General features: G+C 44.0%; 1 protein-coding gene across 5 annotated transcripts in view; it reads left to right on the top strand.

The window, feature by feature from the left end:
• DSCAM (DS cell adhesion molecule) overlaps positions 1 to 26,311 on the top strand; it is a 579,300-nt gene that overhangs the window by 338,265 nt on the left and 214,724 nt on the right. The window lies entirely within an intron of this gene.

Here is a 26,311-nt window from a genome sequence, read left to right as displayed (position 1 = left end):
ATTCAAATTAGTATGGTAGAAATAGGATTATCACACTGCTGCAGATGGTAGAATAGTATTATCATACTATTTTGTTTTATTTGATTGCCATTAGTCACCATGGGATTATTTTAAGGAAGACAGAAAATAAATCTTGATACTAAATGAATAAATCAGTCTAAGAGGATCGCTGCACAGTCTTCAGCATATCAATACATTTAACACTTGTCATGCTTACCAATGTTACAAGCAAGTTTGCTTTTCTCCCATGTTTTCCCCCTAATAGAGAACACCCAAAGAAAGGGTTTAGCAGAATGAAGTAGTAATGAGATGGCAGAATGGTCTGTACCATTTGGGGGATGGGGGTGTAGCTTATGCTTTGCATGCAGAAGGTTCCAGATTCAATCTCTGGCATCTCCAGGTAGGACTGAGAAAGAACTTCCTGAAACAGTGGAGAGCTGCTGCCAGTCAGTGTAGACAATACTTACCTAGATAGATTTACAGCCTGACTCAGGACAAGACAACTTCATTTGAACTGCATGCAAGGGATTCTGCTTGTAAAGGTCACTAGTAAAAACAAACACAAAACCCTTTGCAAGTAGAAATCTAGTACATCGGCAAGAAGAGGTGCAATGTTTTGTTTGCTGTTCTGTAAGGAATTTTTACCATTAAATGTTAAAATGGGAACGTTAAAAAATATCATCTTCCACCTGCATTCTGAAGCAGTGAAGTCCATGCCATCACAGGCAGACATGACAAGTGCCATTTTCCTCTGAGTAGTGAAAAAGCAATGGGGAAAGATTTACCACTTGAGTCTCTCCATGCTACACAGCTGTTGAGGAGAACAACAAAAGCCCTACCAGGAAAAGGAGTGGCATCTCTAGGGAAGAATCAGCTCTGGATTTAATCTAACTCTGGATTTAAAAGAAAGAGAGAGAGGAGAGCTGGTCTTGTGGTAGCAAGCATGACTTGTCCCCTTAGGGTCCACCCTTGGTTGCATATGAAAGGGAGACTAGAAGTCACACTGTAAGATATTCCCCTTAGGGGATGGAGCTGCTCTGGGAAGAGCAGAAGGTTTCAAGTTCCCTCCCTGGCTTCTCCAAGATAGGACAAGATTTTTAAAAAAAAAATAGGACAAGATTTTTTTATTGAACCAACAAACTACCAAAGCATACAGTACGTTGGCAAAGCACAATTATATACAAAGTGGTTGTTTGTACATGATATATCTACAAAGATTTACACACAAGGATTTGGAAACCCACAAGGTTATGAAGTATAGGGCTGAGAGAGATTCCTGCCTGCAACCTTGGAGAAGCTGCCGCCAGTCTGTGAAGACAATACTGGGCTAGATAGACCAATAGTCTGACTCAGTATGTAACAGCTTGCTATGTTCCTATGTTCCTAGGGGAGCAGGCACCAGGTGAGAGGCTGCTGCTTTTGGGAGGAGGAAGGGCACCTTCAATCCTCACAGAAATCCAAGAAACAGAAATCTGCTGCACATGCATTTCAGCTGCTGGTGCTGGTGCTGCTGCTCTGCCCTTTCCCAAGAAGCGCCTCTGAATGAAAAAGCGTGTGCGCGCACACACACACACACACACACCCCACTCAACTCCCCGTGAATGCCACCCCATTGTACAGGGGCGTAACTATAAAAGGGCAAGGGGAGACAGTTGCAGATGAAAATGTGGCGGAGGGATGATAAAAAAGAAAACATTCTGCACAGCATTAGAAGAGCTCTCTGTGTGTGTGTGTGTGTGTGTGTGTGTGTGTGTGTGTGTGTGTGTATAGAAACACTGTGTTGGACAAATGCGGTGGGGGGAGCAATTCCACTTTTCTCTCCTCTCTTCACAAGAACTTTTTGGTTTCAAAAATATGTCCTCAAGAGCTGTGTAATCCTCTAGGACATATTTCTGAAACCAAAAGGTTCTACAGGGTTCTTTCCAGATTAGACCCTGCAACAGGGTCACGTTGTATCTTGGAAGTGTGCTTACACACTGTTGTGACACCGCAGTTGCTACACTGACAGCAGGGTGCCGTTCACATTTCCAATGCCTTGTTTAGAATTTAATCACTGTGATATAGAGTTAGGACGTTGTATATCCAGCATGAAAAAGTTGCTGTTTTTTCAGGTTGTTTGTTGCTGCAAGACTGCTCCCCCTGCTGTTCATATTTTGAATGTGACTTGTCTGAATGGAGGCATTTTGCTGCTGTTGAACAGCTAGTCTGAAAAGTGCCCTGGAGGGAGGAAAGAGAGATGTAAAAATTGTTCCCCCTCTCCTACCACCACATTTGTCCAGTACAGTATCTCTGCACGTACATACACTGGTCTTCTTATGCTGCGCAGAATGTGAGCAAGTATTTACAAGTTCAGTACAAAGGTCAGAGATTTCCCTGATACAGCACTGAATAGGGATGCCTGTGCCTGAGTACTTTATGCACACTGCTGTCATACAGAATTTTGTATCAGCACATACAAAAGTAATTTTGCCCTGTTAAAGTTGTGGTGAGGTGCTGCTCAAGAATCTGGGATATATGCTACTTTTTAAAATAATGATTTGTACTTAAGCATTTTGGATTAACCCTGAATCACTGTATGTGGAACAAAAGCACCATTATAAATATATTCTGTTTCTTCTCTTCACTTATAATATACATCGAAAATCATTTGCAAAGAATGTTACATAAATCTTAGGTTCCCTCTCTTTGGGCAAGGGAAAGAAAATAGAGTGGTTAGCTAACCAAGCTCCAAATGTTCATGATTGACTGTTGGAAATCTCTAACCAAAAGCCACACTCCAGACCTCTGTAGTCCTTTATTGGCAGATCAATAATGATTTTCTCCAAGTCACCTTGTTGTAATCCATGCCATGGAAGGAATTTTTCAGTAGATTCCTGGTGTCATGAAACGTGGGCCTATGATATATAATATAACATTGACAGTCTGTCAGCCAGGTACAGTACAGTATTATAGCATCCATTACAGTATTATAGCATTCTTTTGAATCAAGTCTATGACATGTATGGAGAATCATATGGCCAGCTAAGTTGTGGAAGGCCACAGACTATGGGACATTTGCTGAGGATATCTGTTTTGTTTGATTCACTGAACATGTGAAGATTTTGAACAATACTTATGATAATGCTGTTGCTTTGCTTAATATGACTGTATTAATTAAGTACCTAGCCGGATCAGGGCTAAGGTCCAGAGGCACGCTTACCCCTGGACTTCAGGGCCAAAGTCCAGGGTCTCCACAGCCCCTGCCCCCCCCCCCCACAAATCCTCTTTCGTCTGTCCCTGGTGGTGTGGTCGCCCAGCAGAGCATGATGATGCTTAATTTATGGGCGGGCTCCAAAGGCATTTAGGTCCAAGCTCCAAAATTACCTAGGTGCACCTCTGCTAAGGTCTGAAGGCACATGATGCAGCAATACTGCTGAAGCTGAATGGGAAACCACGCGGGAACTCCATGTATCGAAAGATGGAATATGCATGTAATAATTTAATTCACACTAAAAGAGAGAGACTGGGAAAGCTGATCGTTTTAAGCAAAAATAATTTGGTTGAAATCCAAACTAACACTGCACTTGTGCAAACATGCTGCGCTAGCCAGACGCATTAAGCCAGGAGCTTGCATTCCAGACTAGTGTTGTGCTAGTGCAAACACATTTCTGCTTGCACGACAAGATTGTGTGTCACCTGCTGTGGAACCTCTTTCTCATATATTTTGCAAGGAGCTTTTGCACAGGAGCAAAAGACCATGCCTTGCTCACATATTTGCACAGCCACAAGGCTGTCTTGCAGTTGCACAGCTTTGTTGCACAAGTGCAGCATTTGCCTAGATGTCAACCTTTGAAGTCTGTTGAATTTAAAGGATTTGTAAAGACTTGGCACAGGCCTCTGGTTGTTTTCAAATATATATTGCCAAAACCTGTACATGACTGGATAGATACAGTGATGAGAGGTTTCTTTTTCTTGAACTGCCCAGTATAATGCACAAGGTGAGAATGTTAAAAATTGCTAGATGTTTTCATAAATTAGGGTGAACATCAACTTCCCAAGGCAACTGTAACAGGCCAGTTTTAGAGTAGTAGTAATGCAGTACAGCTACAAACACACACGCCCCTCAGTTTTTCTTAGTTGGCAGCTATACACAGTCTTTTTCTGATCAAGGCATGCAGTTTCATGTGTGATAAAAGAGCATCCCTTATCAAATAAGAGCAGAGACCTCTCTGGAGAGTCAGTTACTGTTTGAATCTAATGAAAGCTCTTCTGCCTTTAAGATAATAAATATAAACATGCATGTGCCCCTCCTCTGCACACCTCTCTCTCTCTCTCTCTCTCTCACACACACACACACACAGAGTGACACTTGTAGTTTTCCATTTGTAAAGCAGTTGTTGCAGGCCCTGTTTGTATGGGGGAGTGGTTTCAGCCAAACATGCCTTCAGGCAGTCTAGAGTTCAATATATAGAGAATGGTACCATTGATATTTAGTAGGCAATTGTAATAATAAATACCTCCATGGTGTGTTCTAAATCATGAAGTTGAGTATGAATCATGTATTCATGTTCATGTCTTTATTCTTTCATTCATTGCTTTATTGCTTCATTGTAGAATTTTCCTCTGCCATATTCCTCCCCCTCACCACTACCTCATATATTGGCTTTTCTGCTCCAGTCCTGAGGGATATCCATAGTACTAGACGCAAGCCTCAAGCTCCCCTCCCAGTGACCCACTCGACTAGCCATTAATTGATCCCACATAATGTGTCTGCCCAGCTCTGCAAGGTCACTCTCTGGCTGTGTCTCCTTTTACTCAGAAAGAGACAAGAGAGGAAATGTGCTACAGGCAGTGTTTTCTGAGTACAAGGTTAGAAAGAAATATGGTTCTAAAAATGCAAAATGACTGACAGATTTTTCTACTTACTCAGAGGTCTCTTCCCCCACTGCCCCCCCTTTCTTAGTAATTAAAGGTTTTCAGGGCAAAGTGTACTATGATAAAGCAACTGAGAAGCTAATGTGGCTTTAAAAGTACTATTTAGGTCACAAGTGTCCTGAACATAATTTACTACTCTGAAAAAGCTGCATGCAAAGATCAGCACCTATCGTCTCTCAAATCACCAGCAGTTCACAACTTGCTACCAGTTGAAGAAGTCTAGGTAGGGTGTTTTGTTTTGTTTGTTTTAAAGATAATTACATATGCAGAAGACGTGTCTTCATATTGTTATGTTTATTTTCTGCCTGTACAAATTGAAATGTCGGTGCATGCTCATGTTTTTTTATGGAAAATTTGAAATCCTTACTTTTCACTCATTTTCTACAGATTTTCAGCATGAATAGATTAATTTGCAAAGAATACTTAAAGCAATCATATTGAAATATCTTTTGCAAAGTTGTTTTTTAGTATTTTATGCATATAACCACCTCCCTACCCATGCATGTTTATTCTGTCAACGTATGGAGTTGCGCTTATTTTTTGACACGTAGGCATTTCTGTATAGAGATAAGCATGCATTGTAGTATACAGGCATTACACTGAGAATCAATGAGGAGATTCTCCCCCAATGATTTGGGGAAGTGAGTTGTCAGGGAGAGAGAGTGAGTAGTGGGGGAGAGAGAGTGAGTAGTGAGTAGCAGGGGAGAGTGAGTGAGTAGTGTGGGGAGAGAGATTTGGGGTAGAGCATGAGAGAGAGTTGGGGTAGAGTACAAGAGTGAGAGTGAGTTGTGGGGGGAGCGTGTGAGCGAGAGTGAGTGAGTTGTGGGGGAGTGTGCTCATGCGAGCGAGAGAGTGAATTGTGGGGGGAGCGCGTACGCGCAAGAGGGTTGTGGAGGGAGCGTGAGAGAGAGTTGTGGGGGAGCAGGAGCAAGAATTGTGGTGGTAGAGTGAGATTGTGGGGGGGAGCGTGAGAGAGAGTTGTGGGGGGGGGAGCTCAAGAGAGAGTTGTGGGGAAAAGTGAGAAGGTTTTGCCACCTCCGCTGCCATCCCAGATGGCTGGGGGAGGCTTAAGGAGGGGGGAGGGGAGGCAGGGCAGGGAGCAGGATTGTCTGGGGAGGGGTTAGAGGCAGAGAACTAGGACATAGATGTTCTGGGCAGGGCCAGCTAGTATAGTATAATTAAACAGGCCTCAGCTCCAGTGAGGGTGAATCCCTCCCCTTGATTCAATGGCCACTCACAGCCCCCCTGTTCCACTTCCATCATGGCCCCTGTAAAGGGTAACCAACAAAGCCAGGCAGGAGGTGTAGAATTAGCAAGAAAGGGTGCCAGGGCATATTTAAGACCCCACTAAAATTCCAGCTGGAGGAACACAAAATGGCCACCCATATATAAACCTCCGCTTTCCACCTTTCACCCGCTGTTATGATAATGGCACTGTAGCTAAGTAACTACTTCCCCAAACTCCTTCCTTCTCTCTCTCAAAGTATCTCTCATTGCCCTGATGCAAATCACCCTATCCCAGCAAAATGCTAGGGAGAAAGCCCTGTTATGTAATGTATGAGTGAGGTATAGATTGGCGGTCTTGTCAATTCACAAAGAGAAATGATAAGACTATTTTTTGATTGCTTAAGTGCCATCATGTCTACTCTTAGCAACCACATAGATAGATTCTCTCCAGGATGATCTTTCTTTAACATGGCCTTTAAGGTCTCAGTGGTGCATTCATTGTTGTCATAATTGAGTCCATCCACCTTGCTCCTGGTCGTCCTCTTCTTTTTCCTTCAACTTTCCCCAGCTAGGTTTTCGCATAATGTGTCCGAAGTATGATAGTTTGAGCCTGGTCATTGGTGCCTCAAGTGAAAATTCTGGATTGATTTGTTCTATGATCCATCTGTTTGTTTTCCTGGCTGTCCATGGTATCATCACAAGTCTTCTCCAGCACCAAAGTTCAAAAGCACCAATACTTTTTCTTTCTTGCTTCTTCAAAGTCCAGTTTTTACATCCAAAGAGTGTCATGGGAAAAACCATGGTCCAAACTATTCTAATCTTTGTAGGTATAGACACGTCACGGCATCTAAATATCATTTCCAAGGCCTTCATTGCAACCCTACCAAGTGCTAGTCTGTGGCATATTTCTTGACTACTGGATCCTTGACTGTTGATGGTCAATCCTAAAAGGCAGAAGGTATCTACCACTTCAGTGTCTTCATTGTCAATTCTGAGGCTGGTTGCAGTACCCGTTGTCTTTAGTTTAGTTTTCTTTACATTTAGTCATAGCCCCATTTTTTCACTGTGGTCCTTGACTTTCATTACTAGAGCTTATGGATCATCCATATTCTCAGCTACAGGGGTGGAGCCACCATTGGGCCAACGGGTTCAAAGAACCTGGGCCGCGCCCAATCAGGGGCTGCGCCTAACGGCCGCAACACGCCTCCCGTGTCTGACATCAGATGGGGGATGCTGGTTTTGCTTCTGAGCGGGGGTCGCGCGGCCCCTTCGGGAGCTAAACTAAGGCTGGCGCTGCAAATGCAGCACCAGCCTAAGTGGCTCCTGAAGGGGCCGCACAGCCCCTTCAGGAGTTAAAAGGTTGGCACTGCGTTTGCAGTGCAGCCAGGAGCAGCTTAGGCAGGGAAGAGCCATTCCTGGCTGTGCTGCGGACGCAGCACCAGCCTTAGTTTAGCTCCCGAAGGGGCCACACGGCCCTTTGGGAGTTTGACTTTAACTCCTGAACGGAGACTCAAGGCTCCATTGAGGAGCCAGACCATGCCCCCTGCATCTGACATCAGATGTGGGAGCGTGGCTAGTCAGGCTCCACGCCTGCTCAGCTATCAGAGTGGTATCATCAGCATAGCACAAGTTATTGATGTTTCTTCCACCAACTTTAAAAACACGGTCATCTTCCAATCCAGTTTCTCTCAGTATATGTTCAACATACAAGTTGAATAAATAAGGAGAAAATATACAGCTTTGTGTTACTCCTTTTCCAATCTGGAACCAGTCTGTTTTACCATGTTCCGTCTGGACTGTGGCTTCCTGTCCTGTGTATAGGTTTCTCATGAGAACAATGAGATGTTCTGGGATGCCCATTTTCCTAAGGATATTCCTCAACTTGCCATGGTCGACGCAATCGAAGACTTTTCTTTAGTCAATAAAGCACATATTGACTTCTTTCTGGTATTCTCTGGCTTTATCAGAATACCCAAAATAAGTCAATATGTGCTTTATTGACTAAAGAAAAGCCTTTGTGAACTTATGATCTAATTTCTCTACCACCTTGCCATTTTGGTAACATTCTGGCTGCTTCTGTTAAGAAGTGTAATATCCTCTATTTCTAGTTTCTTGGATTTCATCTGAACGTTAAATATGAAGAATGATAGGAAAGTTCAGCTTACGCAGAGTCTCTGTTGAATATGGTAACTTGATATCCATGCCTACTTGAGGAATTCTCATGTTTACATGAGCATGTTTCTGCAGACCGCTTGTAACAACCACCAGAGAGGCTGTTAGGCTGTAATCTTGTGGACTCTAATCTTGACCCAGAGGTTGTTAGTTTGTGTGAGTTTGTCTGGCAGATGGAAGATGTTGAATATTCAACCTTAAATAAAGCTTCCAGGCACCTAGCTGTAGTGATATATTGTAGCCATCAGGGTAGGAGCTGTGTCATTTATCTGTTTTTCACAACCCTAAGCACACCGTTGGAGTTAAATATATGTGTAGAAGAGATTCGGGATACGTACGAAACTGATTTTGCATTTTGTTTCGAGCTTGAGCTCAAAACAAAACGCAGATGGCTGAAAAGTTTAGTCAAAACAGCAGTCTACCCAGTTGTTTCAAGGGAACAAAACTTGAAACATTTCAAGTGTTTCAGCCATAGGGAACCATGGGGAACTCAAAACACCCCATTGTTCCCTGTGGGTAAAGACACCAAAGTGGATTGTGTGGTAGGGCATGATGGCTGTTACCTACCATTCAACCCACAAAAGAAATGGGGAAGCAGGCGATTCTAAACACAATTTTAACTTTTCCCCCTAACCCCCATAGGATCAGAAAACCAATCAACAAGAGAAAACCAGGACTCCAAAATGGCACTCAAAATGTTCTGAATTTAACTGGGGTTGTTTTTATTCTGAGATCGAAATAGGTCCTTTATTTAAAGGACATTTTACAAATACGAATATGATGAATATTTATATACCGCTTTTCAACCAAAGTTCCCAAAAGGGTTTACAAAGATATAAATAAAGATGGATCCCTATCCCCAAAGGGCTCGCAATCTCAAAATGAAATAAGATAGACACCAGCAACAGCCACTGGAAAAATGCTGTGCTGGGGATGAGGTTTTTAGCTTGAAACTAGGGATGTGCACCAAATTGCTCCAGTGCCATCCCAAGGGCGGTGTGGGATTCCCTTAAGAGGAGGCAGGCAGGTCCTACCTGCCCATCCTCCAAGCTCCCGCTGGCCCACCGCAACACTATTGTGAAGGAAAGACTTCTGTCCAAGTAACACCATTTACGTGCCAACACCATGTGAGGGATGCTGGGGATGCATCCCATGGCCACAGCATGGCATTTTAGAGGAGCAAGCTGCACAAGCTGCCACTTGCATGGAAGTCTTTCCTTCACAATAGCGCTGTGGCGGGCCAGAGGGGGATTGGGGGACAGGCAGGTAGGACCTGCCTGCCTTCTCTTAAGAGAGCGCTGTACCTCACACCAAAACATTTCGGCGCCAGGGAACTGAAGGGTTTTGGCACCTCTCCAAAGAGACGCTGGAACGCTTCGGGCTCATTCCTGCTTGAAACACTCAAAACAGCCCATTTTGAATTGAAACGTTTCACCACTGAAATATTCTGCGCATCCCTAGAAGAGATGTATATTTATACAGGCAGAAAAAAAGAACTAAATTGAAAACTTCATTAAAACAATCCTTGAACTCTGATTATCTATTACCTATAATGGAATTTTTTCCTCAGCTGTGGAAAATACATATAGAAACGATCCTTTATTTCCGCTGTGAACCTTCATGATTGTAAATAAAAGTGATCTAGTTCACCTACTTAAGTTTGTGTTGCAACAACTGGTGTGGCAAACCAAAGCAGCTGTTCTCTCAGCAGCTAAACTAAATCAGTCTTTCAAAGATATGTATGTTTGCTGAAAATGACCTGATTGGATTATTCTGATGCCAGAAGCAGTCCCTGGAATATTTGCATGGGATAACAGAAACTCATGGGCATTTTTGCAATGACCAATGTGTGTTTCTAGGTTTTGTACCCCTGATAACGCTAAGGAGGACATGAAGGCCACAATCTGGCACAGTTTAAGGACCCTGGTTCCCATTGCTTTTAAGGGATTTAAGCACACTTAACAGTACATTGGACTATGGCCAAGGGATATGTTTGCTTTGTTTTTCTTCTTTAAAGATATTACATTTGTGAAGGCTACCTTCCATAATTCCTTTAAAATTAAACCAGGATTATGAGTAGAGGAGAAAGCCTATGCATTACACTAAGAGGACCAAGGTGATTATTTGATAAGCCTGGGTTAGGCTGCTTGTGTGCAGCACCGGGATTCGCATGGATCCCAGCACTGCCCTCACACCTAACCCCACTTCAAAGCCTGGCCTTTAGCCGTGGTTAAGGACACAAGCATGCTTTTAACCCTGCACCAGGATCATGTGTGTGCTTGGGCTTCTTGCAGCCCAAGTGCACACAGAGTTGGGCACCTAGAGCACCTCTCTCATGGGGATATCCCCCAATTCACTGTGCTCATTGTACAGTGCATTGTGGGATATGTGGAGGCTGGGATGCATCGTGCAGGCCTCTGGAGATCTGCACTGCAGCATCATGGAGCACGGTCCGTGCTTCCCATCAACATTGTGGAATCGTCTAGGGAGAAGGTACGTTTAGTGCATCCTTGCCCCCGCCTGCCCGCCCTCCCCACCTCCTGGTCGTGTGAACACCCTTGATATGTCACAGCCTGCCCTGGAGGCAGCTTCTGAAGTTAGGTCCCTGTATGAACCTTTTAGTTCCTTATTTATTGCCACTGCACTGGCTTGGAGAATATCTAATTGTTTATTGCTTTATGCATTTTATGTATTTGCTCTTAAGAGTATCAGACAGGCTGGGTTACTGTCCAATGAAAGTCTGATAGCTGCATATACAGTACAAATGAATTGAGGCAAAAAGAATAACCTGGAATAATAATACTTAGCATTTGTATAATGCTTTTTGAGTGCACAGAGTGCTTCATATAAATTATTTCGATGTAACCCTTACCACAGTCCGGTAAAGTAAGAAAGAATCATTATCCCCAGACATATGTGTGTGGGGGGGAATTTTCCATGGAAAAAATCCCCATATTGTATTTTTCCATGGAGTTTTCCATTTCTAAAAATTCATTAGCCAACATCCAGACAAGCATTGTGCACATGCAACAGTGCGAGTTCCAAGCTTATTTGAATGTGTGGCTTGAGCAGGTGAAGGGGAGATTCTCAGCGCTCTCCCATTCCCTCAAGTCTACCGTTCATCGCCAAACTATTATCCTGAGGGCCGTGCAACCCTCAGGGACATATTTTGGTGATGCACAATAGGTCCAGAGGGAAGGAGAGATTGGATAAAATTCCTTCTTCCCCTCTTCATAGATCAGCACTGTGGAACTTTGGAACTTACACTGCTGCACATGTGCAGTGCTAATCCAGGGGTCCAGCATTGTTTCATAAAATTCATTAATGTCAATGCAATATTAAGCAAATCTGGCCATTTCAAAGTTGTCATTAATCTTTTTCTGGTGATTATCCCTAAGAAGTGTGTGAGACTACATATATCTTTTACTGATTTATTGGTTATTCCAATAAAAATAGTTTCTTTCTTCCTAAAGCTTTGAATTTGTTTCAGTATAACATTTAAATCACATTAAGTGTTTTTGTTTCTCCTCCATCCCAGTCAAATATTTCAGTTCAACTACTTGACTGATTGCAAAACTGTTACAATATAGCAAGAGAAATTAATGTTTCTTTTAAAAACTCTGTAAGTAGGTCAAACAATATGCCAAATCAGATCACAGTCTCTTAATGTGTTGGGAAAATTTGCATAGTAAAATTTAATGCAAATATTATGTAAATAAGGAAGCACTGCATGGGGAAAATTTCCAGAAGACTTTCCCGTTCAAAAATTTCTGGAAAACCCATACCTCTCTTATCCTCTGTTAGAGCCAGGATGATGTAGTGGCTAGAGTGCTGGACTAGGACCGAGGAGACCCAAGTTCAAATCCCCATTCAGCCATGATACTAGCTGGGTGACTCTGGGTCAGTCACTTCTCTCTCAGCCTAACCTTCTTCACATGGTTGTTGTGAGGAGAAACCTAAGAATGTAATACACCTCTCTGGGCTCTTTGGAGGAAGAGCGGGATATAAAATGTAATAAATAAATAAGTAAATAAATAAATAAAATAAAAATAAAATCACCATCATATTGCAACTGGAAAGCCAAGCCTATGAAGGAGCGATTTGCCTAAGGCCACCTAGTTAGAAGATGACAGAGGCAAGATTTGAACCAAGGAAGTTCTGATTCACAGCTCAGTCTCTTTGCTGCTGTGCTGCACCAGTTCAATTGTAATCATCAAATACATGCTGGCACATAATAACGAATCAGTCTCCTTCTTCAAATGTGCACTCTGAGAGGAGCTCCAGGAAAATTTATGCTAAACCTTGAAAACATGAAAAAGTTTCCCTAGACACAAGCATTTGCTCTTGTTAGTATAACAGGCTCTTTTTTTCCCTAATGAGGTCCTCCCACCATGAGAGATGAACAAGCTCCGAGTGCTGTTTGCTGCCTCTTCAGACCATCAGCACAGCTTTGATTTAAGGACTTGCACTTTAATCACCCATCATGTGTCATTACCCCGACAGGCGGCAGCAGCCGCAAGATACAAGCTCCAATAAATTGCATCGAAAGTCACTGAAGCGATCCTTTGTTGATTTTCTTTTACAGCTATTCAATGGCAGATCAGCTGTCACAACAACACAGTGCCCGTGGCAATAGGGTGAAATTAAACGTGAAGTATGTTCAAGGTAGCTGGTAGAAAAACCAGAATATCCTTTCCCCCCCTGTTGATTCTAATGCTTTTTTGCGCCGCTCCGTAATGCCAAGCCTGTGGCAATTGGCTGAAATGAATGCTGTATCTTTGTAGGATAATTGCCAGATACACCGTTGTACAAATATGAAAAAGTGCTTTTGTATGCAAATGAGCACATTGCTGGAGAGAGAGGAAAAGACTGGCTTTTTAGTTTAGATCTTATTTTTAAAACACAAAAGCCATGCTATAATTGGGCTTTTGAACAAAGGGCACGCTTCCCCTCACTTTGCTCCCCACCCTGCCATTTCCTCCTTATTCTTTTTAGAGACTAAAATAGAAGTGCCTTTAGCAGGAATAGAAAGTGCAACATTTCTCACTTCAGATGTAAAAAATGCACATGATGATAAGTACACAAGATGCTCCAATGCTGTTTTTATGGATATAAGCCATGTTATACTGTATATTTTTTAGTCATTCACCTCTGCAAAGCCTTTGATGCCCATCCTAAATAAGTAAGGATGAGAAAACTGGAAGTTATCCAGACATGGCTTCATTCCACAGGGTATCAAAAGAGTGAATCTGTTTCTCAGCAGATTCGTAGCTGTTTAATTCGGGGGATTAAATGGACCATTCACATAGGGTTGGCTCTTCTCCGCATTCCCGGTGGATCTTTTCCCTATGTGCGTTCCCACAGCTTGATTCAGGTTTTTTCTCCAACCAATCACATTCCAGAGGAGGAGGTTTTTTGTTGTTAGTTTGACAGTTGGCGTTACGCAAGATTGATTAGTCAAAGCAACAGGACGCTTAACCTGAAGTGTTATCTCAGTGAATGTATCTGGGTGGATGTTCCTAGAAACCACTCACAATTTCAGGGGGTCATTTTTATCCTTATGGCATGCATAACAACTGAGGGATCCTCTAGGATAATTTATTCATGTGAACAAAATCAATGGGCTCTATTTTTCAGCGGGTCCTCCTCCACCACATACATGAATTATCCCAAAATTTCCTTTCTTGACTTACAAAAATGAATGAGAAGTTGGGGAGAAGCTAGTCTGGGCTGACTTCTTGACAATTCACATTCTGACAGAGCTTAATTAGTACTAGGATCCACCTAAAACCATTCCAAATTATGTGAAACAAGGGGAGAAAGCCCCTTTGAGCATGTGCAGAATGCCATTGCGGTCACAACCAAGACCCAGACCTAAGTCCCGGCACCTCTCATTTTTGCAAATTAAGCTCTGAGTTTCCAACACATGGTGAAAAGCCACCCCCTCCATTAGCCCCCCACCCCACCCCACCCCACCCCACCAAATGAACCTTGCACCAATCCTTTCTTTATAAAGAGTCCCCACCACTAACATTGGTCTCTGAGCCCAGCCTGAAACGGATTTTCTAGGTTCACCAAACTTAACACAGCCAGGAGCAAACACAATCTCCCCCTGCCAAAAGCCTACCTGCGAAAGTTGTGCTCCCTGCACCACAACACTGCCTTCCCATCACCAGCAAAAGCATGTGATATAAAAACATGTAGCGCTCCTTCCTAGGTAAACACTGTCAATGCTGCATGATTGATCACAGGTAGCAGACAATAAGGAACATAGCTGTCAAACTCCTCTTCCTTGTGGAAGACCATCAAGACAAGTTGCCAAGCAGCACTCTCTGCTGACTCTTGGCATTCTGCAAATCCACCCAGCAAATATTTTTTAAATTCGGATTAAGCTAGAATACGCAGCCCTAATTTGGGGAAAACCAGAATCATGTGTGAACTGGTTGCTGATAGCCTGCTATGACTTTGGGTTAGATCCGGCTGATATGTGAACTTGCAACCTCCATTCTGGAGGAGATGCAAGCTAAAAGCCATGTGTGTAAAAGTCCCTGGAGGTTTATTCTAAAACTGTTTCCAGCTCTATCTTGGGAAAACAGCTTTCTTGACAGGAGAGCGCTCCTTTCTACAACACCTGCTCCAGTTCTACAACACTCCAGTTCTTGCTCCAGTTCTACACCTGCTTAATACTTGGCAGCTACTTGTATTAAATAGGGCCTGTACAATCAGTGAAAGAACTGCTTTTGCACATGGATAACATGGATTTTACTGTGCACCAGTGCATTTAATTCTTAGAGGGGTATATTATGGGTGGTTATGGGTGGGGGAGGGTATGGTATAGGGCCTCATTTACATCAGAAGAGGGGAGAAGCTGTTGAACATCTTATTCCTGTCCCTCTTTCTGGTTGTTCCTGTAATGGGAGAGTTCCTGTCTGCTTTACCAGCTTGTCCTTTGGCTTGCTGGTGCTGCTGTTTAATGCCAGAGTAAATGCCCCCGAATCATCCACGATTTAATTGTAGAGGAAGGGGCAGACCTGGTTTGTATTATGGAAAACTGGGTGGGGAAGCTGGGAGAGATTAGTCTTTCCCAGCAGTGTCCACCTGGGTATTTAGTGATTTAGTGCAGCATCAGCATAGGCTGGAGGGCTGGGGCGGGGGGCAGGGGTGGTCGCTGTAATTTATAAAAGCACTATTTTCCTCTCTAGGCCCCCTGCCAAAGTGAGTGCTGATTCAATGTTTGTACCTGGTGTTGGGCTCTTGGGACAGAGTGGGGATTCTGTTGATGTACCACCCACCATGCTGCCCAGCTGTCTCCCTACCTGAGCTTATGGAGGTGGTCTCGGATTTGGTGCTGAGGACTCCCAGAAAGATTGTTCTGAGTGACTTCAACATCCGTGCTGAGGCTGCCTTGTCGGGAGCGGCTCAGGACTTTATGGCCAGCATGACAACCATGGGGCTGTCCCAACATGTTGTTGGCCCAGCACATGAATTGGGGCACACTCTGGATCTAGGTGTTTTTTTTAAAAATAACTGGACAGGAGGAAGGTGATTTGAAAGTGGGGGTTATGTCATCTGTGCCCTTGTCATAGTCATAACTTCCTTCTGAGGTTTAGAGTCTCAGTGGCTACACCGCTCTGTGAGGGTGGGGGACCTGTTAAAATGGTTTGCCCACAGAGACTGATGGACTCCAATGGATTCCTGAGGGTTCTGGGGGATTTTCCAGCTGTTGTGGCAGGTGCTTCTGTCAAAGCTTTAGTTGCTCTCTGGAATGGAGAGATGGCTTGGGCGGTTGACACAATTGCTCCCAAGTGCCTTCTCCCACAAAGTAGAGCCCATTCAGCACCTTGGTACACACCTGAGCTGAGGGCAATGAAGCAAGCTGGGAGATGGCTGGAATGTAAGCGGAGGAAAACTCAAGGTAAGTTTGAGTTGACACAGGTTAGAGCTCACTATTGAACCTGTTCTGTGGCAGTGATGGAACAGAGGAAACGTTTTCCCCCCATCTACCATTATTTCCTCTCACTGTCATCCAGCAGGGCACCAGGTGGTGTGGGCCCTTTTGAAATTTGGCCCCAGGCAAGATGTATTAGAACCCTCAGTAGCACACTGTGATGCTTTTGCACAGCATTTTGTGGGTAAAGTCGCTTGCATTGGTCATGAGTTGGACACGTTGGCTGATGCAGAATCATTGGGAGAGGTGTTTAGCATAAGACCCAGGGGTGGAGCCACCATTGGGCAAAAGGGTTCAAAGAACCCAGGCCGCCAATGGGGACAGGCCACCGAGAGAGCCCCACCCTGTGGCTTGGGCTCCATAGGAGCCCAGAGCAAACTCCCCCCTCCCATGCCCGGGCCACTGAGAGCCCTGGCGAACACTTCGCCAATTATTTCAAGCAGCTCCGACTGCCCCATAGAATGTTTTCCCCTTCTTGTTCCTCTCTAGAGGGAGAGAAAGGGGAAAACATCCTATTAGGCAGCCGACCCTGCATGAAATGACGAGCCGAGAGCTCGTTCGGGCTCTTGGCAGCCCAGGCCATGCCCCCTTGCACATGACAAAGGCACATAAGGGGGCGTGGCCTGGGCTGCCGAGAGCCCGATCGAGCTCTCAGCTCATCATTTCAGGCAGGGGTGGCTGCCTAATAGGATGTTTTCCCCTTTCTCTTCCTCCAGAGAGGGAGAGGAAGGGAAAAACGTTCTATGGGGCAGTCGGAGCTGCCTGAAATAATTGGCAGAGAGTTTGCCTGGGCTCTCAATGGCCCGGGCGTGGGAGGAGGAGTTCGCTCTGGGCTCCTATGGAGCCCGAGCCACGCCCCGTGCGCATGACGTCACGTGCACGGGCATATTGGAAGGGGCCACTGAGTGGGGCTGGACGCAGGCCGCTGCTCGGCTGGCTCCGCGCCTGGTAACACCTAGTGCAGTTTTTGGTGCCTGAGGAGTTGTTGGTGCCTGAGGATGTGGACAAGGTGTTCAGTCGAGTTTGGCCAACCTCATGCATGCTTGACCCTTGCCCTTCATGGCTTATTAAATCTAGTAGGGAGGGAATTTTTAGCTGGGTTCAGCAGGTTCTAAATGCCTCATTGAGAGAGGGAGTGGTCCCAGCTCCATTATTCTCAGCTCCAAGGTATTATTTTTAAAAACCCACAAAAAAACCAGTCTGGACCCAGAGGATGTAAACAACTATAGGCCTGTGGCCAGTATTCCCTTCCTGGGCAAGGTGCTTGAGCATGTAGTGGCTGAGCAGGTCCAGACACTCTTGGAGATTATCCAGATCCATTATTTAGATCCATTTCAGTCCGGCTTCAGGCCTGGTTTTGGAACAGAAACTGCTTCGATTTCCCTGTGGGATGACCTGTGCAGAGAGAGAGTCTGGGAGAGTGCAACCCTGTTAATTCTCTTTGACTTCTCAGGGGCTTTCAATACAATTGACCATGGTATCCTTTTGGATAGGCTGACTGAGTTAGGTATGGGAGGAACTGTTTGGAGGTGGTTCCACTCCTACCTCAGGCCAGTTTCCAAAAGGTGTTGTTGCGGGATTACTGCTCAACCCTTTGGCAGTTATGCTTTGGGGATCTACAGGGTTCCATTCATTCCCCTGTGCTGTTTATTATTTATTTTATTTTATTTTATTTTACATTTATAGCCCACTTTCCCTCCGAGGAGCTCAGAGGCCAGTTGGTACATGCTTATGTTTATCTTCACAACAACCCTGTGAGGTAGGTTAGGCTGAGAGAGATACATGACTGGCTGAGAGATACATGACTGTCCCAGAGTCATCCAACGAGTTTCACGGTTGAATGGGGATCCAAACTTGGGTATTCCCGGTCCTAGTCCAACACTCTAACCACTATTCTATGCTGGCTCTCTTTAATATCTACATGAAACCACTGGGAAAGGTCATCCAGAGATTTAGCCTGAGGTGTCATCAGTAATGCGGGTGACACTTAGTTGTATCTCTCTTTTTCATCAGATGCAAGTTGAGACTCAATCCAGACAAGACAGAAGTACTGCTGTCAGTGGTTCCTCTGCCCGGGTGAATGATGCCCAGCCTGTTCTAGATGGGGTTGCGCTTCCCCTGAAAGTCCAGGCTCACAGTCTGGGGGTGCTCATCAATCCAGCAGTGTCACTAGAGGCTCAAGTGGCCTCTGTGGCTTGGAGCACCTTTTAACAGCTTTGTCATATACTCCAACTGCAACCTTACCTGGATAGAGATAGCTTGGTCACAGTTACTCCTGCTCTGGTAACCTCTCGTTTAGATTCCTGCAGTGTATTTGTACATGGGGCTGCCTTTGAAAATGATCCAGCAACTGCAGCTGGTACAAAATAGGCTGCAAGATTATTAACTGGGACTGGAAATTTTGATCATATTACACCAGTGCTTTCTCACCTGCACTGGCTCTGAGTCCATTTCTGGACCCAATTCAAAGTGCTGGTTTTAACCTTTAAAGCCCTAAATGGCTTGGGACCAGGTTACCTGAGAGAGTGCCTTGCCCCATATGTACCAACTCAGACCTGAAGATATTCTTCGGAAACTCTGCTCCGAGTTCCCTTGCCAAATGAGGTGAGGTGGATGGCTATTAGGGAGAGGGCCTTTTCGGTGGTTGCACCCTGTTTATGGAATAGCCTCCCCAGTGAGGTTCGCTTGGCTTCATCACTTTTTTCTTTTAGATACCAGGTAAAGACCTCTTTGTTCACTCAGGCCTTTTACATTTGATTTTTAAATTTGATTTTAAAAGCTATCCCCCCCCCCAAGGTTTTTAATAGCTTTGTATTTTATTTTGTATTCCTTCCCCTCTTTTGGTCTGTTGTAAACCATGTGTTTAAAATAAGGGAGGAGAACTGATTTTGTGGTAGACAGCATGAATTGATGCCTTTGCTAAGCAGGGTCTGCCTTGATTTGCATTTGGATGGGTGACCACATGTGAGCGCTGTAAGATATTATCCTTAGGCAAAGGGGCCAGGAGAATAGGGTGAGATTCTGCATGCTTACAGGTTCAATCCCTAGCAGTAACTACAGGTAGATCTGGGAGAGACTACTGCTTGAAACCTTGGAGAACTGCTGCCAGTCAGTGTAGACAATATTGAGCTGGATGGGCCAATAGTCTTACTTGGTGTAAGGTAGCTTCCTATATTCCTATGGCCCAGGTGAGGCAGGAGCTTGTCCCCTAGTGAGCACAGAACAAAGAGAGGAAGAACATGGGGAAGCTTCTAGATATGAGACACATATATTGGGTAAGGATCATAGTGTTGTCAGAAATTCTTTACCACATGAGCAAGACAAGGGCAGTTTACCTGGGAACCCATTTCTATGCACTGCTTTACACATCCTGCAGTGTAAAGTGGGTGGTGCAGACCTGCCCATGCATCTGTGGGGCTCTGAATCACCTGAGCCCTGCCAGTGGGTGATTTTACTTTGGAAGGGCAGGCATACACACATCGTCCAGATTTAAATCAAGGCCTTGTGAGCTATTCGGGAGCACTCCATACATGATTCGGGGTTTTCATTGCGCATTGGAGCTTAGCCCGATTTATGTCCAGGGTAAAAAATTCCACTTTTTGCATCGTTATTTCCCCCCAAACCGAAATATCCCAATATGCCGCATAACTTGCAGTATTTCACCCCTCTTAATCCCATAGTAAAGCCTGCTGTTTGGGAAAGGCCCTGATGATGCTTCTGAACAAGAGGGCAGTACCAGCACTGCTAGTACTTACTGGGAATAATGGAAATAGCGCACAATGGGCAATTGCTCAAGAGTCAGCTGAGCTGTGTTGTCCTCTTGTGCAGAAGCATCATTAGGTGATTTAGAGCCCCACAGTGGTGCAGGCGGGTCAGCACCACCCACTTACACTGCAGGACATGTAAGTCACTGAATATTTCTCTGCTTCAGATGCTATCTTACATCTGAATCCAAGCCTGGCAGTTTACCTGTATGATTATTTCTAAAGGTATGTGTGCACATAGCTGTTTCCCGATTCCACACTGAAGCTGGGATCTGGGAGTGCAGGAAGCAACACCTGGGAACAGAAGATTCTATGTGGCCTTTGGTTTCAGTTTGGTTTTAGTTTGCTCTGTCCCCTTTGAGGACCATGATACCTGTGCAGGTTATACCCATGCAAAGTGAGACTCTCTGGTTCATGCATCCTTCCCCAACTGCACATCTAACCATTCACAAAAAGAATTGGGGCAATTGCCCAAAAGTAATTTGCACATTTCATCGGGAAAATTGGGGAAATTGGGTGGATAGATTGCCGAAGTCGGGTCTGTTCACATAGGCACTCATATGGATAGATTCTAGTTCTTATTAAAAGTTATACGTACAGTGAGGTAGAGTGCATGATTTCACTGGTGATACCAAAGTCTGAGCCTGGGACCTTTCCATGCAAAATACGTGCCCTGTCACTGACCCATCTGGTCTGAAATGCTTTAAATTGTGAAGAGTGTTTTTATGAAGCCCCACTGAAATCACTGGGACTTGTTCCAAAACACACACACACACACACACACACACACACACACACACACACACACACACCTGTAGCTAAGTGGCTTGTGGATTTGCAGCCTCAGGTTCTTAAATTTCTAAAGCAGCATTTTAAAGAGGGATATTGATTCTCTGGCACTTTTGAACCATTTCCCCTATATCTTAGTTCATGATTCATTTCATGAGGCAAATAAGCCTCTTGTGATTATGTGCGCAAAATCACATTTAAAATGTCGGCTACTATAGAGCAGTAATACCATTTTTGTGACTTCTGGGATTTTTTTGAAAAAGTGTATAAAATGGGTGATGGCTTGACATGTAGGGCTTTTGCTCACTCTTTCTCTCTTTCTTTTTGATCCTCTGCTCTAATTCATTTGCCACACATTGAGTCATCTGCAGGTCTATAATGGAATGTTAAACTAGCTGGTGAAGATGTATACTTTAATCTTGGAAACCTTCCCTTTTAAAGGAAATGTATTAGAAATCATCCTTGCATTTTTAAAGAGGTACTGTAAACCTAAAATGTTAGTCCTATATGAAGTCTGACTTCAGATTTTAGGAGCATTATATTAGGCTCTTAAATAAATATACGCCAAATGCTTTGACAGCATTTCAGTTACTTTACTTGCTTATTGCATTATTAGAGTGGAGAGTTGAAGAGAGCTTTACATTTTGTCTGTCCTGATCCACTAATGACCTAGATCTCATCTCCCATGTACTTTAACAGCTAAGAATATATTTAAATATAATCAGCCATATCAGAGTAGAATTTAGTGTATAAACAAGCTAGCTTCATAGGTTTTATTTATCCAGCCAGCCAGCCATTCATCCAGTTGATATACCACCCTTCCTAAAGTGCCTCAGAGCAGTTTACTGTTAAAAAAACAACAACACAATAAAACAAATAAAATAACATTTAAACCAGATTACAATTAAAACTAAATATCATTAAAAACCAGTCTAAAAAGATAGGTCTTTAAGGCTCTCCTGAAGGTCTCCAAGGAAGATAATCTCTTATATCCATGGGGAACATAAGGACAACCCTGCTGGATCAGGACCAAAGCCCATCTAGTCCCACATCCTGTTTCACACAGGATGCCCAGGTATACTAGGTTAACAGGATCACCTTTATCCACACACCTGTTGACACTCTCAAAGAACTCGAAAAGGTTGGTGAGGCAATATTTACCTTTGCAGAAGCCATGCTGCTTCTCCTTCGGCAGGGAGAAGTTACATTCACTTACATTCTAACTGGGCTAATATTATTGCGGTTTTAAATAAACTTCATGCATTCTTGAGCAAAGTGACTCTCCTGATTTTCCCTTTCAGCTTCCTTTCACCAAATTCCTCATTTTAAAGAAGTTTTCTCTTCTGAAATTAAACATCTCTTTGTTAAACTTCCTTTTATCCTGAATTTGATCACACTATGGTCACTGTTCCATAAAGATTCCATGAGTGTTTCAGAACACAGGGGTGACAACTGAGAAAGCCCGATCCCAGGTCTCCACCAGTGGCACCTGAAGACGGACCCCCTCCTGATGATCTTAATGAGTAGTGGGGATTTTGTAGAGAAAGATACTCTCTCAGGTAACCCAGACCTAAGCCATTTAGGGCTTTAAAGCGAATAACCAGCACTTGGCACCTTGTCCGGAAACATATTGGCAGCCAGTGCAACTGGCAAGAACAGGCATAATGTGGTCCATCCAGGATACCCCAGAGACTAATCTGGCCAGGCTGCTGTATTTTGGACTAACTGAAGTTTCTGAACCATGTACAAAGGCCTCTCTACATAGAGTGCATTGCAGTAGTCCAACATGGAGGTTACCAGCTGGTAAATCACTGTTTTTATGTCATTCTTCCTGAATTATTATTATTATTATTATTTGCATTTATATCCCACTTTTCCTCCAAGGAGCCCAGAGAGGTGTACTACATACTTAGGTTTCTCCTCACAACAACCCTGTGAAGTAGGTTAGGCTGAGAGAGAAGTGACTGGCCCAGAGTCACCCAGCTAGTATCATGACTGAATGGGGATTTGAACTCGGGTCTCCTCGGTCCTAGTCCAGCACTCTAACCACTACACCATACTGGCTATAAATATAAATGCAAATAATGCAAATAATAATAATAATAATATAATAAAATTCTTCCTGAAGGAAAGGGTAAAGTTGTCGAATCAATTGAAGCTGTTAAAAAGTGCTCCTGGCCACAGCCTCAACCGGAGGCACCAGAAACCTGGGTGCAGGAGTACTCCCAGCTACAAACCTGTTCTTTCTGGGGGAGTGTAACCTCGACCAGAACAGGATTCTTGCAGATTATGACCCCCAACAATGAGCACCTCCATCATGCTTAGATTCAGCTTCAGATTGTTACCCCTCATCCAGCCCTTTTCTGCCTGTAGACGGAAGGCATTTAAGGGGCTAATGCCATTTCCTGATATTGGAGAAATAGATTTGTGTGTCATAAGCATTAGGAATGAGCACAAATAGACTTTTTTGATTTGATTTGCGCCCAAAACAAATCACCCCTGATTTGTTTTGTGTCAAATCTACCCCCCCCCCCCCGGTCACACCAGATTCAATTTGTATTTGCTTTGATTTGATTTGGATTGATTCAGACCACTTAACAAGGTCCTAGGGCCACCAAATTTGTGTGGTAGGTAGGTCCCCAAGGGTGCGACCGACCACCCAGATTTCAAGGCTGTGGGACATTTGGTTGATGTTTAATGAATTATTTTAGTTTTTACTGATTTTTAACATTTCCACCATAGAAAATAATGGGGATTTGACATTGCCATATCCTAACCCTAACACGGATCTCCAGCTTTCATTAAAAAAAAAAAGCAAAAAAAAAAAAAAAAGGTATGCTCTAGCCCTTCTAGAAGTGGAGTTATGGAGCAAAATGTGCGGTCATTATTTTTCAAGTGTACAGATTCTTTGGTGTATAATCACTTTTCCTCATAATGAATCCCTAAGAGGATTCATTGCATTCCTTCATTTCTTCAGTTCATTTTGACTGTCACTGGGCAGTGCCAACTGTAAACTGCCATGTGCCAACTACACCCCACCCCCACCTGCAAAGTAGTGGGGTACTCATTTAAATTTATAGGAATATTGAAATATTTAGATTCTTTGGTATCGAATAACTTTTCCTCGTAATGAATCCCTATGAGGAGTCATTATATGCCTTTGTTCCTTCTGTTCATTTTGACTGTCACTGGACAGTGCCAACTGTCAACTGCCATGTGTCAACTACACCCCCACCACACACACTGGGGTACTCAATTTATTTTTTAGGTATTTTTGAAGAGTTTAGATTCTTTGGTGTCTTCATTACACACCTTCATTATGAAGCCACTGCTTTGCAGGTTTGGGTGGGGAATTAGTGAACATAGAATCATAGGAAGCTACCATATACTGAGTCAGACTATAGGTCCATCTCGCTCAGTATTGTCTACACAGACTCTCAGCGGCTTCTCCAAGGTTGCAGGCAGGAATCTCTCTCAGCACTATCTTGGAGATGCCAGGGAAGGAACTTGGAGCCTAGATGCTCTTCCCAGAGTGGCTCCATCCCCTAAGGAGAATATCTTACAGAGCTCACACTTCTAGTCTCCCTTTCATATGCAAACAGGGCAGATCCTGCTTAGCTTAAGGGGACAAGTCATGCTTGCTACCACAAGACCAGCACTCTTCCCCTGGTGGCATCCCATGTTCCAACTACCCCACAACCCACAAGCTTTGGGGTACTCAGTTTATATTTTAGGAATTTTTGAGGTGTTTAGACTCTTCGGTGTGTAATGGATCCTCATAGGGATTCATTATGAGGAAAGGTTATTAGACTCCAAAGAGCCTAAACACTTGGAAAAAATCCTAGAACATAAACTGAGTAGTACCCCACTACCTTGCAGCTGGGAGGGGGATATAGTTGGCACATGGCAGTTGACACTGTCTTGGGAGGAGAATTGGTCTTGTGGTAGCAAGCATGACTTTTCCCCTTAGCTAAGCAGGGTCTACCCTGGTTACCCATGAATGAGAGACTAGAAGTCAGACTAGTGAGCACTGTTAAGATATTCCCCTCAGGGGATGGAGCTGCTCTGGGAAGAGCATCAGCAGGTTCCAAGTTCCCTCCCTGGCATCTCCAAGATAGGGATGAGAGAGATTCCTGCCTACAACCTTGGAGAAGCCGCTGCCAGTCTGTGAAGACAATACTGAGCTAGATAGACCAATGGTCTGACTCAGTATATGGCAGCTTCATATGTTCCTATGCTCCACTGTCCAAAAGACAGTCAAAATGAATAGAAGAAATGAAGGTGTGCAATGAATCCTCATAGGGATTCATTGAGGGAAGCTTATTATATACACCAAAGAATCCAAACACTTGAAAAATAGTGACCACACATTTTGCTCCATAACTACATTTCTATAAGGACTAGAGCTTAGCTTTTTTTTTTTTTTTTAATGGAAGCTTGGGAATCTGGGGAAATTAATAGGATAGATCCAAATCTCAAATCGATTCAAATCGAATCAGGCGCAATTTGATTTGGATCCGAATCTAGGCAATGGACTACAGGGGTGATTTGTTTTGTCTCCAAATCACCCAAATCAGCTAGATTCAGGTACAAATTGATTTGTATCCAAATCAATTTGCACATCCCTAATCAGTATGTTGATAATACCCTGCACCCAATCCTCTGATGACCTCACCCAGAGATTTCATGTAGATCTTAAATAGCATTGGTAACAGGATTGAGCCCTGAGGGACTTGATGTAGTAGGTCTCATTTTGAAGAGCAACTATTGTTTTTGTTTTCCCCATCAAACTTTGTTATCCCAGAACATGGATTGAGGGCACATACTGCAGCCGCCTTACTGAATCAGCTAAACCACACACACACACACACACACACACAGACAGACACACAGACAGACAGACACACACACACACACACACACACTCTGCATCTGATGTTTCTGGGGCATGAGGCGCAGCCCCTGATGGGGGGCGGCCCAGGTTCTTTGAACCTGTATGCTCAATGCTGACTGCCGGAGATCCCTGCCAGAGATCATATTACACCCATTTTAAAAGAACTTCACTGGCTGCCAATAAATTTCTGGGCAAAATACAAAGTGCTGGTTATTACCTATAAAACCCTGAATGGCTTTGGTTCAAAGTATTTAAGAGAATGCTGCTTCAAGAAAAACCGCTGCCTTCTAGGGATGTGCTTAAAATGCAATTTAGCAGCCAAATCGCAGCACAATCCCTTTAAAATTGAGGGCTTACACAGCCCCTTTAACATGGAGACAGGAGAGCAGGTCCATACCTGCTTCTCCTGCTTTTGCTGCCACTTCTGTAACCGTGGCCGTGACGCTCCCTCCAGCTGTAATTGCATGCTGGTGGGGTGTCTCCCAGCTGGCCCTGCATGATGCCGGCATGCACATGGCCTCCGTGTGGATTTTCTTGCCTGTTGAGATGATTAGTAAGGTTTGGGGGGGCTGAGGTGAGGGTTATGAATCAGTTCTGCTCTGG

The sequence above is a fragment of the Hemicordylus capensis genome, chromosome 3 (assembly GCF_027244095.1).
Source record: "Hemicordylus capensis ecotype Gifberg chromosome 3, rHemCap1.1.pri, whole genome shotgun sequence".
NCBI classification, from domain to species: domain Eukaryota; kingdom Metazoa; phylum Chordata; class Lepidosauria; order Squamata; family Cordylidae; genus Hemicordylus; species Hemicordylus capensis.
Note: the sequence above shows the minus strand (reverse complement) of the source record. Positions and strands in the feature narration are given on the sequence as shown.